General features: G+C 40.0%; 1 non-coding gene across 1 annotated transcript; it reads right to left on the bottom strand.

Annotated features, from left to right (window-relative positions):
• Positions 1 to 8,623: 8,623 nt before the first annotated feature.
• TRNAF-GAA (transfer RNA phenylalanine (anticodon GAA)) lies at positions 8,624 to 8,696 on the bottom strand. The gene has a single exon. It is a non-coding gene; the product is annotated as a tRNA-Phe (tRNA).
• Between the last annotated feature and the right edge of the window lie 692 nt (positions 8,697 to 9,388).

Here is a 9,388-nt window from a genome sequence, read left to right as displayed (position 1 = left end):
GTATCAGGAACATTTGGGAGTTTTGGTCATTAAACAAAGGGTGAGAATCACACTTTAATTTTTGGTCTTTCTTTGTGTTTTTTGGAAGCTTTTACACAGTTTTTTTCTTTTACTAAAACCTGAAACCATTTCAAATGAGCTTGTGATTTGTTTTCTTAACCCCCACTGTGTATTACTTGGGCACAGGTCTCGTGAAGAACTTCTTTGTGGTCTACTAATGGTTTTGGCTTTCCTTCCATTTGTAAACTTAAGCCTGGTATAATTTTCTTCTCTCTGAAAAGGATTTGGCTAGTGTTCTTGCAGTGTTGGCCAAAAAGCAACCATTGACTTGCAGTTAAACCCATCTTTTATTTCACATGCTGAGAGCAATAAAACCAAAAAAGAAGAAATATTCGTGGGAGAGCATGCACTCTTTACTTCCTGTGTAACAGTCTGCATTGAACTGAAAAGAAAATTGTAACCTATCTCTAGAAACAGCAAAACGCTAAAAATGTAAATGTTCAGTAAACAGAAAAGAAAATCACAACAGGCACAGATACGCTTTAAACATTTATGGATCGTGTCTGAAATGATATATTTAGTGGATTGTATGAGTTTCAATCACCTCTAGAGTCGTCCATTAAAATAAAATGAAATAGATTGTAGGATTGCTGTAGGACTTTAGGGTCAATTTTTTTCCCTGGGTTGCAACCATGAAACTCCATTAGCTTTGGCTCTTTTATTTAAATACAATTTTTTCCAAAAATTGGAACCTTGCAGTGAACATTGAGTTGAGGTCCAGCTGCTTTTACATTTGCTGTGAGACATGAGCTAAATCATATCATTTGGACTTACAGTCTTGTAAACAGCCATAGTTTCACTACAAAAGCTTTTCAGCTAAATATTATGACTGAGTGAAATTTCTGCTTCTGGTTGCTGTCCCTGAAGTTGTTATTTTGCTACTTCATTTTGACTTGATATTAGAACTGTTATTGCTAGTGGTATCAACTTACAACTCAGCTTAAATTTAGTACCAACCTTTTAGAATGCCATTTACCATCTGCTGAAGCCTTAAGGTAAACATACATGCCTGGCAATAATTCACATAGGAATATTCCCTCTTAGCCTGTGTTACAAAGAGCAACCTTCATAGATATAGTGTCATTCCATTCTCCAAATTAGTTTTGAATTTGCTTGTGACTGACTTTAGTCACTAGAGCAGACTGGAAAGCACATTTTGAAAAATATCCTGTCTCACTTCCCAGAAATGTCCTTTCTTTTTTTTTTTCATTTTAAACAGGGAAACTCACAGCCATATGCTGTACAGTTATCTGTGATCTATTGGTCAAACCTTCCTTGATGAATGCATGATTGCAACACTTCTCTCCCCACTGGCAAACTGCTTTCCCACCAGTAGTTAAAAAATGATTGCTCTGTACTCTTAAGCACATACTCTGACATCTCCATTCTTAAATTAATGCAAAAGACAAGAAAAATAGTCTATGAATTCCTCCACATTAGGAAGCTCTGGTGTTTACTCTGAAGCAAAAGAACCTGTACAGTGGGAACTGAGATGCACTTTTGGCTGTCCACGTCGTGGCTTCTGCAACAGCCATGTTATTGGGTCATAATGATTAGGACATGGATTGTTGTACGATTAGTTTAGAGTCTGATTACTGTAATAGTAAGAGAGTTAAACTGCCTTAGAAAGCTGGTATCTTGGTATCTCTTTTCATACCTCCCATTTCTAACTGTTAAATAGCAGCTGAGTGAGTGGGGCACTACTATCCTTAAAGGATTGTGGCTTTTGTTCAAAAGAGGAATCATTTAACAAAATAGGAGATATCACTACAAATGTAAGAGGTAGAAATGTAGGAATAATAACAGTTAAATAAATTATAAGCCTCGAGAAAAGCTAAAATGATGGAAAGAATGAACATCAAAAGAAAATGGAAATTTAAACACATTTTAAAGCCAGTTTTGAGAAAATAGGAGCAACATGCAATCAGTACTGGATACAACATGTGCAAGTAGATGAATTATTCTCATCTTTAGGTTTTATAACTGTATAGCTAGGTTCAGCAGAGTTCCTATCTCCTAGAAGGGGGACTGTGAATTAGGACATTCCCTTCTAAGAGAGGAACCTCTCTCTTAGGAGGGGGACTTGGGAGCCAAACAAAAGAGTTTGTTGATTATTAAAAAAAAGGAAAGATGTCCCCAAGACTTGTGAAGCCCAACTCCAGCAAAACTACCATTTTGATAGAAAATAGTATGAAGTAGATATGAAAAGCTGTTACTCCTGCAATGACTTCCTTCTTCTTCATAAGCATCAGTGCTTCACCAAGACAGGGAGTTTAAATTTCGGAAGCAAGAAGTATTGTGGAAGTTATATAATTTCATCATTGAACTGTTCTACCTTTGATAGAAAAATGCCCCACACTATTTTCAGGAAATGCTGTTTTGACCTACAAATGCGCCACGGTGATCTTGGCACTTAATGCTTTCATTTTTCTTAGTCTTCCCTGAGATTCAGCTTTAAGCCACTGCTGTCCTTCAAGGCTCCGATTTTCATGAAAATTTTAGAAATTTTGTATTTGTTAGAAATTGTATAGGACTGGACACATTTGTTTTCTAATGGCACTGTAGTCCATGTTCCCACCAGTATTTTTACCATGCAAGTGTTGCATAGCATGGGGGAGACAGCTGAATGCTAAAAAGCCTAATATAGGAAAGATTCACATGTAGAAGAATAATTATTCTGAACAGCCCTCTTGGCCCGAGTAGAAAAAGTGAGGCAAAACAGGATGTTTTGGTATTCCCCTGTTGCCTCTTGGAAATCTATTAGTAAAATTAAAAACATTTTGCCTTTACTGAAATGAGTAAAGAAACTCCCATTGACTCTGCAAGGGTGAGGATTATAAGTTAAATGTCGTATAGATACCAATGGATGAAAAACCTTAGTTATATGCTAATTGTTCACATTATTTAATTTTGGTATGTTATGCTCTAAAAATGCTATAACAAATTTGGTTTTATTCAGTAGGTTTTGGAAGGGTTGTTTACATTTTACAGCTATGTCTTATCAGCATATTAGAAGAAGAAACATACCACAGGCAAGACCATAAGGCACACTCTATATTATTCAGACAATGTAAGAACAGCAGTTCAAACATCTGCTTGAACCGCCTCTGGCAAGTCTGTAAAATGTCATATAAAGTATCTTTAAAGCAAAGAAAGGAACAAGATATTACATATATGCAAGAAAATATTCTCTTCATGGATAGAAGTAGTCTAGGAAGAAGTCAGCTGAAGAAATTTATTATGTAGTAAGATGTCCATAGTGTGTAAGTTATGCAAAGTCTTCAGAACTTGCAGCAGAAACAAAACTGCCTTAAACACATAAAGGGGTGTACCAATTATTCCACAATTTTTGATGGGGAGCAAGCTGGTATGAGAAAATGATACATCAATGACCTTGAATCTCTGCCTGTCTTTTGTCCCAGACTTCCTATTCCTTGTAGAAGAGCTAGGGAAGGCTCTTCTGCAATATTTAATATCCAGAAGAGGTTAACAAAGTCTGCTTTCCAAACTTTGGCTCTTGCACTTTCCTAGGGAGGCACTGTGTCCTCTATTATTGTGTTCTATGGCAGTAGGTGGACAACATAGCCAAGTAATATCTTGCCTATGCCCTGCTGTGGTCAGTCTTTTGCCCCTGAACAGTATTCTTACGCTTATGTCCCAGAGGGCACCATATATATTTGAAATTCCAGAGTATCAGCGAGATGTCATTATTTTTAGACAAAGCTATTTATCACAAAGGAAGAGAGAACAGTTGGCCAGTGCTCTCCTTCCATATATTCTCCTGTGATTTGCTTCTTAATGAGATTTAAATGCTAATGGGGCAAAAGCCTGCTGAAACCCAGCTCATCATTTTTTGGGGGAAGACAATTTCCTGAATGATCATCAGATTAATATACCTTAGTAGAACAGATTGACTTTTTTCCTCTTTTGCAACAAAACTCCCATTGTGTCCTTGTTTGTAACTTCTTTTGAATTCTTTGCTTTCCAGTAATTTCAAGGTAGAATTGTGTTATGAAAATGTCTTAATGAAAGTTACACATTTTACGTTTTTTTTCCACTTCTTAAATAATCCGTGAGAAAATCGGTGGGGATTGAACTACCACAAGTAAGAATAAAGTAAAAAAAGGGACAAAGTGTGTGGGGAAATAATTTTTTCTCACAGTACTGTTTTTACTAAGAAAGAACGCTAAACATTGCATATAAATTTTATTTACTACTGCTCAATAGTAGTAAGGTCAGCCATTTTGGAAAAGAAAGAGGGGAAAAAAAATCTACTTTAAAAGTAGAGTGGTAACTATTTTTAAAAGTGCTTCAGTCTTCCCCCTTCCCCCCCCCCCCTTTTTTTTTTTAGTTTAACAGACAAGGAAGAAGGAGAACAAATATCTAAAAGAAGATTTTCTTGTAAGATTTTTTATAGGCTGTCAATACTGATATTTTTCTAATTTTCTATTTTATTTTGCATTGAAATTGTAAGTTCTTTTACAACTATATTCTTTCCAACTTAATCACATTTTTTATAACAACAGACTTTTCACTAAAAAGAAATTAATTCATTCTACTAGACTTCTCTGAATTGATCGTATAGAATTGCATTCTAGAGGTTTATATGTTATGTGTGACAAGATAAACTCTTAAACTAATTGATAATTTGCATCCTCAAAAAACTGTTTTCCATGATCAGGATTGAATTCCATGATCAGGATGAACCACCATCAGGATTTACTACTGGTGTGTCTGGGTGCCCACCTTCACTCTCTTCAACTGGACACCGAAACCCATTTGGATGTATAAGCTGCAAATTTTAACAGGACTTGTGCTGATATGAATTTATCTTAGGAAATCTGTATGTTATAGTTAGCCAGACTCCAATTGCCACTTAGACTTAAGCATAGGTAGTGGAATGGGAGATGGTCAGTACTGGCTTGTATAGCTCAAATTTCAGAATCAACTAGTAAATTTATTAATTTTGAGGGGTGTGGTGTCATTTCTAACATAGAATTTATCCCTGCCTGCCACCATGTGACTTGATACAGAAAAACATGTGCTCCAGGCAGTGTTAATGCAAGAGATGCAAGCAGGTGGTTAAAACATGCTTAGTCTCGTCTTGGCTGCCATCAATTCATGTCCATTGAATGTGATAAAAATATCCACGTGCTCCAAAAAGAGAAGCCATTCTTCTAAAATACAAATGAAAGGGTATTTGGAAGTTTTAGATTTGTTTTCTCTGCCTTTGCAAGAACACGTCCCAGGCAACTTATCAATAAGGGTAAGAAAGAAAGGCTTGGTGGCTCTTTGGACCCACTGGTCTTGAATTTTTGTGTTCGGCTTTCAGGTGAAAAAGGTTTGATCTTATTTAGGCCCTTCATTTCAAGTGAAGGTTTCCTGGATAAAGAATTTTCTGTCAGTAGGAAGAACCTACAACACAGGAGGAACATAGAGTATCCTCATGCCTAACTGAGGCAGCTCTCTGAGCTTTCTGACTTCTGTAAATCCCATTTGTTGGTCTCTAACTCATAGAGTCATAGAATGGTTTGAGTTGGAAGGGACCTTTAAAGGTCATCTAGTCCAACCCCTCTGCAATGAGCAGAGACATCTTCAACTAGATCAGATGATTACTCAGAGCTCTGTCCAACCTGACCTTGAATGTTTCCAGGGATGGGGCATCTACCACCTCTCTGGACAACCTGTTCCAGTGTTTCACCACCCTAATCGTAAAAAAATTCTTCCTTATATCTAGTCTGAATCTACCTTCTTTTAGTTTTGTGCTGGTTTTGGCTGGGATAGAGTTAATTTTCTTGATAGTAGCCAGTATGGGGCTATGTCTTGGATTTGTGCTGAAAACAGTGTTGATAATACAGGGATGTTTTAGGTACTGCTGAGCAGTGCTTACACAGAGTCAAGGCCTTTTGTGCTCCTCAAACCGCCCCACCAGCGAGTAGGCTGGGGGTGCACAAGAAGTTGGGAGAGGACACAGCTGGGACAGGTGACCCCAATTGACCAAAGGGATATTCCATGCCATATGATGTCTTGCTCAGCATATAAAGCTGGGGAAGAAGAAGGAAGGGGGGGACACACGTTCGGAGAGATGGCGTTTGTCTTCCCAAGTAACAGTTACGCATGATGGAGCCTTGTTTTCCTGGAGATGGCTGAACACCTGCCTGCCGATGATGGGAAGTAGTGAATGAATTCCTTGTTTTGCTTTGCTTGCGTGCATGGCTTTTTCTTTACCTGTTAAACTGTCTTTATCTCAACCCATGAGTTTTCTCACTTTTGCCTTTCCGATTCTCTCCCCCATCCCGCCGGGGGAGGAGTGAACGAGGAGCTGTGTGGTGCTTAGTTGCTGGCTGGGGTTAAACCCCAACAGTCCTTTTTGGTGCCCAACGTGGGGCTCAAAGGGTTTGAGATAACGACAGATTTGATTGGAATGTGCTAGATCAAATTCATAGCTGTTATTGCTGTTTAGCTATTAATTGACAGGCTTCTGTGCTTGCCATGGGGCTTGCTTGCCTTACTGTATGTTAGAGTCTAGTGCTTGTTAGTGGCTGCTTTTTGCTTTTGCTGCTTGCTCTACTGCTGTACTGCTTATCATCTTACTCTGCTGTGCCTGGGAACATTTTGATAACAGCAATGGTGATGCACCTGAGCTGGCAGATGGCCAGGGTATTGCTGCTGTTTCTGTGCTGCTGTACTGGACAGGCTGGAACTCCAGCGTGAACTCGAGTTGGAAGGACTATGACCTGTGGATGAATCCATGCGGAAGAAGGACACCCCAAAGCCTCTGTGGCCATGGATAAGTCCACACCAGAGCGGGTACCTCTTGAAGTGTCTGTGGCCATGGTTATGTCTGCGCTGCAGCAGGTATACCTCTGAAGGAATTGTGGCCCAAGGATAAATCCACGCTGGAGAAGGTAAACCTCAAAGTATCTGTGGCTGTAGATAAGTCCATACTGCGACAGGTACACCTTGAAGCATCAGTGGCTGTGCATGAGGTCATGCTGAAGCACGTCAAAGCGTGTGGCCGTGGATAAGCCCATGACAGAGCAGGTACTTCCCTGGAGGGACTGCAGCCATGGGTAGGGCCATGTTGGAGGTGGTTTACTTCTGAAGGGACTGTGGCTGTGGGTAAGGCCATGCTGGAGCAGGTGTATCTCTGAAGGCATTGTGGCCCATGAAGAAGGCCAGGCGGGAACAGGTGCACCTCAAAGCTATTGTGGCTGTGGATAAGTCTATGTGACAGCAGGTATACCCCTGAAGAGACGGTGGCTCATGGATAAGGCTCCACTTGGAGCAGGTACACCCCTAAGGGACTGCAGTCTGTGGATAAGTCCAAGCCAGAGCAGGGGCGAGGGGAGGAGTTCATTGCAATGTTAAACCCTATAACCTGGCCCAAAAGGATGAGGCTATTGTGGAGGTTGTGATGGATATACCTTTAAATTGTTGTTACCCATGATTTGAGTTGCATGTTATAGGAATTACTATAACAGGAACCACCTGAACCAATGGAGGACAAGCCTTACAAGAAGCAGTGCAAATGCAGCAGTGGCCTGACCTGAGCTGGCTTTGGTGTCCAATAACTCCATGCAACACACCACCTCTCCTGTCCTGAGTGACCACCTTAACAGATGGAGCCCAAAGTCATGGAGTAAATGAACTCAGTGGAAATTTTGTGGATGTTTGTGGATATTTATGGACATTTTACAGACATTTCACAGGGGTGGTCCATAGACTAAGGGAATGATATCTGTGTATTATATCAAAAGATGGGAAGGGGGTTAGTGGGTCACGAGAATGTACTGGACAGTGTAGGACCAGAGCATGACATAAATGATATGGAATAAGGGGTGGAGAAAAAACAAAGGGGCACCCGGATTTGAACCAAGGACCTCTTGGTCTGCAGTCCCCTGTGGTAATTTTTTTGACACCCTGTCTGTCATAACAGTCTGTCTGGACAGGAGGGATGGTGCAAAGTCCACTCAGTCAGCAGAACAGAACTGGGCTTCAGTGTGGTGTGGCAGGCGGGTGACATTGGGCACAGCAGGAGGATGGTGTGTAGTGTTGGATTGTTGCACGCTGGTCAGTCCTGGTTCCATCACTACTGCACTTCACTCAGTTTTATCAAAGTTCTTTCTACATTAATCTAAGTGTTTCTTACTGTAATACCATTGATATAGCATATAACAGTTACAATAATGATGACCTACAATGGCAGGATTATATAGCAATAAATATCATACAGTTTAATCTATTGGCTGTTCTCACCTAAAATCAAATCCCCTTGAGGCACACATCAGAATTCCCCATCCTTCCTCATCAGCCACCAAGTACACCCAGGTCCTTGAGCAAAAGCAATCCCATGAATGGGTTTGCCTTTGCCTGGGGCAGGAGTAACCCAGGCTGTCTTCCCTAGCATGTTTTTTATGTGTGCTACAGGAACTTTATCCCCTTCTACAGTACATAAAAGTTCTGATTGGATGGGGCCAGCTCGATTGACAGATCCTCTCGTGTTGACTAACCAGGTGGCCTTGCCAAATATATATCCCAATGTTTGAAGAACAAAATGTTCTGCCGAAACCCGGGATCGAACCAGGGACCTTTAGATCTTCAGTCTAACGCTCTCCCAGCTGAGCTATTTCGGCAGCTGCTTTTCTATTTTTTTAGGCACCACAACTGTGAAGTACCGCTGACAGCTGCCACTACCAACCCCTTATCCTGTTGCAACAGGCCCTACTAGAAAAGTCATGTGCTTTTATATGGGGAACCTGTATGCATGGTGCAAGACTGTGTATTCAGCTTGATGGCAGAATACGTAAAAATTCGGTATTTCAGTACTGAGCATTGCTATGCATACGTTTATTGATCTAGTCTTTCTTGGCCTTAGTTCCCAGTTTTAGGATAGGAATGACATCGCTCTTCCAACTGAAGTGTATACCCTTCTCACATAGCATTATGAGAAGATACAACGTATAGAAGTGCCTGCCCATATTGAATCCACATATTCTAAAGGAAAAATTGAAAAAAAAAGTTATATATCACCGATCATCATCTTCTTAAACAAATTCTTCAAGTAAATTTTAAATGGCAGTTGTAGACTGAGGTTGTGAGATATTGGGAGTCTAAGGTCAGATTCTAAAATACACATTTAAGCATCAAACTAAATTAGTTTGACCTCTGAATTCTTGGTTGCTGAACATTTATTCTGTCATGCCTCAGGTCCTAACTATGGAATTACAAGGGCATTTTTTTTCTTTTTCTCTTCTTTTTTTTTTCCTTTTTTTGTGTTTTTTTTTTTTTAACTTTCTTGCATACACAGCTCTTAGGTGATTCTCCG

Source organism: Gymnogyps californianus, chromosome Z (genome assembly GCF_018139145.2).
Source record: "Gymnogyps californianus isolate 813 chromosome Z, ASM1813914v2, whole genome shotgun sequence".
Classification (NCBI taxonomy): Eukaryota; Metazoa; Chordata; class Aves; order Accipitriformes; family Cathartidae; genus Gymnogyps; species Gymnogyps californianus.
Note: the sequence above shows the minus strand (reverse complement) of the source record. Positions and strands in the feature narration are given on the sequence as shown.